Source organism: Octopus sinensis, linkage group LG4, assembly GCF_006345805.1.
Source record: "Octopus sinensis linkage group LG4, ASM634580v1, whole genome shotgun sequence".
NCBI lineage: Eukaryota > Metazoa > Mollusca > Cephalopoda > Octopoda > Octopodidae > Octopus > Octopus sinensis.
The window spans coordinates 94800383-94806903 of NC_043000.1; the positions used below are offsets into that span (position 1 = coordinate 94800383).

The 6521-nt window shown below is 35.7% G+C and overlaps 1 long non-coding RNA gene across 1 annotated transcript in view; it reads left to right on the forward strand.

Moving 5' to 3' along the window:
• Positions 1–2380: 2380 nt before the first annotated feature.
• LOC118763260 overlaps positions 2381–6521 on the forward strand; it is a 16424-nt gene continuing 12283 nt past the window's right edge. Inside the window, exon 1 of the long non-coding RNA XR_004999011.1 lies at positions 2381–2511. This is a non-coding gene — a long non-coding RNA (uncharacterized LOC118763260). The remainder of the gene's footprint in view (positions 2512–6521) is intronic.

Below are 6521 nucleotides of genomic sequence, written 5' to 3' on the forward strand. Positions count from 1 at the left end.
TCGGACTCTTGCCATAGTAACGACGCTAAAGCACGCAGAATGAAGCCGCTTGGAGAAAATTAACCATAAATGCTGCATTAAGTTTTCACATTCTAGCTCACTCGCGTTATTTACAGCAGTGCTTCGAAGGAAAATGTGTAGCGTGTGATCGTCTCATTGACCATGACAGAGAAAGTTGTCATAGCGACACCTGCTCAGAGACTTACACAAAGTTGCAGAAAGTGTATAGAGAGAGTGTATGAGCCGCACACAATTGTACGAGTGGTTCAGATGTTTCCAAGATGGTCGAAAAATGTCGATATTGACGAACGTTCTGAGGGAGACCCAACCAGCAGAACTGAGAAAACATCGTAGATGAACGTACAGCTGTGAGGGGAAATCGTCGGATCACCATCCGTGAGTTATCAGAGGATGTGCAGATTAGTTACGGTTCAGTTCAGTCCATTATCACTGAAGATTTGCGTATGAGACGCGTGTCTGCCAAGTTTGTACCAAATCTTTCAGCTGATCGAGAAGACACCCGAGTTTCAGTTGCACAAGATCTCCATGATGGTGTCAAAAATGATGAAAACATTTTGAAACCTTTGCGTAGGCCTCTGAGCAGGCATCGCCAAGCTTTTGGCAAAATTTGATGCAGATTCTCTGCTCAGTTTTCTCTGTCATGTTCAATGCGACTATCACGCGCTACATACGTTCCTTCCAAGCACTACTGTAAACAGTGGAAGTAAGCTAGAATATTAAAACTTAGCGCGCATGGATAACAGATTTAAAGGTCAATCTCTGCCCAGCGGTTTCCCTCTGCGTGTAACAGTCTATAGCAACAGTACAGATATTATTGATCAGACCACGTATATATATAACGTTGTAATCCTCTGTCGGTCTAGTATAACACCCACTCAGGTTACGGTATAGTTAGTTAGACAAGTAAGACCACGACTATCTATGACCGTCCACTTCGTACTCTCTACTTCTACTTCTATTGACTGACAATATGTATAATGACTACCACATACCGTTTGTCACGCGAGAGGGATATTCTATTATTACTATTATCCCCATAAATTTCCCCTTTTAAGTTTTTCTCAGAGAGTGTAATTTTATTCCTATTAATAGCAATGATTTTTACATCACCCCCATCTCCCTTTTTGTGCGGGTTTTTATACAGTTACACATTTACGATGTTTTTTGTTTGGCATCCCCTTCCAGGGACTCCGTACATTTTCTTTTTCTTACGCTTGTGCGTCTGGGTTCAATCATTTGTAGTGGCCTTCATCTTGAAAAGTATCATATAACCATTCCATGGGTTCTTCCATTCTCTTGGTTTCCCTCTCAACGAATCATTTTTTAATTGGCGCACCTGTCTCTTGTATACCCCTTTTCTTCCTTTCACCAAGTCTAGCATTTTCCCTATGCGTTTGATAATGACGTCATCTTCCCAACTTTATTTTCCGTTTTTATATGCCCTCACAAATACCTTTCCACCAATTTTGAAATATCTTACTGTATTATCCGTTGCAATATTTCTTTTCTTTCTAAGCAACAATATGTCAAAGTCTAATTTTATTTTCCTCGCAAAGATCAGCTCCAACGGTGACATATATGCTGGGGTATCTAGATTTGGTGTCACACAGTATACTCTTAAAATTTGTGTTAAAGCTACCACATCCGACTTTCTTAAGACTCTCTTATTGACAAAGCGTTTTGCTTGTCTGTTAGATCTGGAATGGTATGGCGCCGTCGTTACATGTTCAACAGCGAACGTTTTGCAAAGCTTTTTGAATTCAAAAGACACAAATTGCGTTCCTTTGTCAGACACTATCGCGTCTAGGATGACAAATCTCGCTAACAGATCGAGTCAAAAATTTGTCGCAGTTGAGGAGGTTGGCTTTTTACACTTGCAAATTTCTGGTCATTTAGAGCAACTATCTTCTACCACTAAGTAGTATGAGCCGTTTAAGGGACAAGCAAAATCGATGTGTAGTCTCGACCACGGAACATGTACTATTGCTAAGGTTCACTTTTTATCGTCGGTTAGTTTGCCGCGAGAGCACAGCTTCTACAGCCTTTCATTACATTTTAGATTTCTCTATCCGATTTTGGCCAGTACACGTAGCTACGCATTAAAGCATTCATCTTTGAAATACCAGGATGTCCAACATGAAATTCCCTCAGCATTTCCTTTTGTAATTTTTCAGGTGTTACTATTCTCTGTGCATACATCAGTACGTCATCATAAATTGAGTATAGGTTCAAGTCTTGGTTTAGTTTCGCACCAGTCATGTTCCTATTTACTTTTTCTGACCACAGTATTCTTTTAATTTCTGTTATGGATTTATCCTTTACCGCATTCCGTTTTAGTTCTCCTAGATTTACCGGTAATTCGCGTACCACATTCCACATTACATTTTTCATTTCTCCTTCTGCTCTTAAAGCTGCGATTACCGTATCTTCGAATGGCTCCCTGTGTTTCGGTATCAGTCTGGACAAATCATCCGCATGCCCTAGTTTGTTGTACAGTAAATATTCCATTTTGTAATCATAATTCAATAATGTAGTGCTCCATCGCTGTAGTCTATTCGCTGTGTGTTGGTATTCCTTTTTAGAACCGTATATTGATAGTAATGGGCCATATCCGTTTGTAGACAGAAACTTCTTCCATGAATAAATCTATGGAATTTATTCACACCGAATATGATTGCTAATACTGTCTTTTCTATTTGACTATAGTTCCTTTCAGCTGGTAATAAAGATTGTGACGCATGGGCTATAGTCTTTTTACTGCCATCGTCATATTTGTGCAGAAGCACTGTTCCTATACCGTAATCACTCCTACCTGTAGCCAATATAATATCCAACTTTGGATCAAAATGCATTGATGATAAATCCAATCTTAAAATGTTTTTAACTCGTCTTCTGGCACTTATTAGTCTATTACCATTTTGCATTTTTCTTTAACAAATCGTTATGTATATTGGAAATATTAATTTGATAATAATTTACTAAACCCAAGAATGCTTGTAGCATAGTCACATTATTTGGCGTGAGCATATTTTTTATTGCAGTTACTCTGAATGGATCTGGTTTCCATCCGTTTTTATCAATTATCTGGCCCAAGTATTTACCTGTTTTTAGAAAAGTCTCGCATTTTCCTTACGTTAACTTAAATCCGTATTCTCTAATCTTTTTTAATACCCTTTAACGTGCTCTGCATTTTGTTCATGCTTATGGTTTTTTTATTAGAGTATCGTCTAAATAGACGATAGAAAAATCACAATCACACACCATTGCATCCATTATTTTCTGAAATATGGAAGGATCCACCTTTACAGCGAAGGGAAGCCACTTAAATTTAAATAGACTACGGTGTGTATTAAATGGTTAATAAATGTGAGCATTCTTCTACTAGGATTTGTAGATATGCTTCCGAGAGGTCTAATTTTGAGAAGAATTTCCTTCCATTCAATTTTGCAAACACTTCTTCAGGATTCTGCAATGGGTAGTTATTTGAGATTAAGCAATCAACAAGCCCATTTAAAAAACCCGCATGAATAATCTTCACTTATTTATATTTTTTACGAAAACCGTAGGTACTACCCAGTTTGAGTGGTTCGTCTTCTCGATTATTCCTAGGCTTTCAAGTGTTTCAAGTTCCTTCTTTATCTGTCCTATTGCCGTAAATGGTACATTCCGTTTTGGCTGTGATACAGGTATTGCACTTTGTTTTACCATAATCTTTGCCCAGTTTCTCCGGGAAAACTTCTGAAAATAAAGGTTTTGTTTATCGTCTCAGCCGGATTCGAACCTTCTACTGAACCGACTATATTCCCACATAAAACACTTATGGGCATATTCCACAATTTGAATAGTTCTATCCACGAACAGATTGACTGAATTTTGTGACACATATACCTTTGCCGTTTTCATTTGGTCACGAAATGTCACATTACACACAAATTCACCTACAAAATACAATCTTTTACCCGTTACACCGTAAGCTACTTTTATAGATTTCCTTAATTTTGACTTAACCATATACTTCCAAGTTTCTTCATTCATAATGGTAATATCACTTCCAGTATCTAACTGCATTTTTACAATGCATATTTTCAATTTTCACATTTACAAAATGTGAAAATATAACAGAGAGGACTTACAAAATCCTCTTTGTTATATTACCATTTTCTTTCGACGACACCTTAGTTATTCTTTTTCCTTTATTGCAACGTTTTGTCGTAGTTTTACAGAGCGCTTTTAGATGTTTAATTTTTCCGCAACGGAAGAATTCCGCTTTCTTAAATGAGCAGTTTTTTTCTTAGGTGTAGACCTTCACATGCAAAACATGGGTTTGTCTCCTGATTTTTTTTTACCTGTTTGTGTTGTATTTTAGTACACCCTGGATTTCTATTTGCCTGTTTTGTATTTTCCGACGCTCGTGTTTCACTTGGGAGCGATCTTTATGTTCAGTTTCTCTGTATCGTGTCTTAAATTTATTGTCCTTTCACATGTTACTGACACATGTTGTAAGGTTACAGCATGGTTTTGTTCCAGCTTATCGAGAGATATTTTTCTTCTGCGTCTTTCTCTGCGGTTAGTCCCTAGGTAAATATCAGGCACTTGAACATGTCTGGAGTTAATTCGTTCAGTTTGAACTTCACACATTCTCTTTTAACTCTACCAGCATGTGTTGTATTCCTCCTCGTTGTTCTTCTCTAGATTCAAATATTTCCAGTATCTCTTGAACAACGAGCTTTTCTCGCCAAAGATTTTGCACAATATGTCTATTATACTTTTAAAGTTTGTCAGAAGGCATTCTCGTAAGTACATAATTGCAGTAACGCTTATGATCTGCTGCAGCCAGTTTTATTAAGATTAAATGCGTTTTCATATTGTCGTCCTAATCTTTGCACTCTTTATTGAAAATCTGTCCCAATCTTCCATAGTACACCTCGAAGGTAACTCGTTCGTCTGAATTCCGCCATTGAGTTGCAAACTAATCTGGTGAGAACATTTTTTCAGCATTTTTGGACGACTTACTTTTCATAAGTAGCAGCATTTTTTTGCTGCAATAGTAATGGGTGTTGTTGTTGCTTCTGCTGATCTTCCAGTAGTTGTAGCTGCAGCTGTTGTTGTTCTTTCAGTTGTTGATTTTACTGCTTTTGCAAATCAAGCGAAACCAACTAAAATTTTTTCTATAATTTTACAATCTGGTATACCGTAAAATTAAAACAAAGAACTTTCGTTCTGAGTTTAATAACTCCTTGTGAGTTTGTTAATTTCACGTGAGTTTGTTAATTCCTTGTCGCCACTGTTGTAATCCCCTGTCGGACTATTATAACGCCCACTCCGGTTTAGCAGTGTACTTAAGTAAACAAGTAAGACCAAAACTATCTATTTCGTACTCTCTCTTTTTACTGACACGGACTGGCAGTATATATAATGACCATCACATACCATTGGTCACGTGGGATGGGGTGTTCTGTTATTTCTATTATCCCCATAAGAATATATGTACATATATATATGCACACACACATATATTATACATAGATATAGATATACATATGTACATATCTTTATATATAAAAGAGAAGTTGTGTGTCTGTCTCCTACGATTTAGATTCCTAAGTACTCCCACATTTTGCGGTGCAGTTTAACCAAAAGCTGGTATCTTATAGTCGTGATTCATATCGAGCCCTTCTGGGTATTAGCGCGCGTCTACGATGAGTCTACGATTTTTAAAAAAATACAATCATTTTTTTCCATTTTAATGCATTGTTTTTCGCTATTATATACGGGAAGTAACTCTCTAAAAATGTCTACGATGAGTCAACGATTTAAAAAAAAAATTACCATCATTTTCTTTCCATTTTTAATGCATTTTTTGCTATTTTTTGGCTATAACTCTCTAAAAATGCTTATATAGTTATTTCCCTTACAAACCCGAGCAACGCCGGGCGATACTGCTAGTATATTTATATATACACATACATACATTATATATATATACACATACATACATACATTATATATATATACACATACATACATTATATATATATATACACATACATACATTATATATATATATATATATATAATATATATATATATATATACATACATTATATATATATATATACATACACTATATATATATTTATATACATCTATACAGACATTGTTTATATATACACGCACATATATATATATATATGCACATATATATGTATTTACATATACACATATACATATATATACATATATATGCATATATATTCATGGATACATTCATATTAATATATATGTGTGCATATGCATAAACGTCTGCATTTATGGTGTATATATGTAAATGTATGTATGGATCGATGTATGGATGCATGCATGCATATATGTAAGGTATCCCTTTTCATCCTTGTCATGTTTACTAAAAATTTAAATGATGAACGCCCACAATACCAGTTATATTGCCATTCTTTCCATAAGTTTCTGTTATTTTTATAGATCTGTTGAGATACAATCAA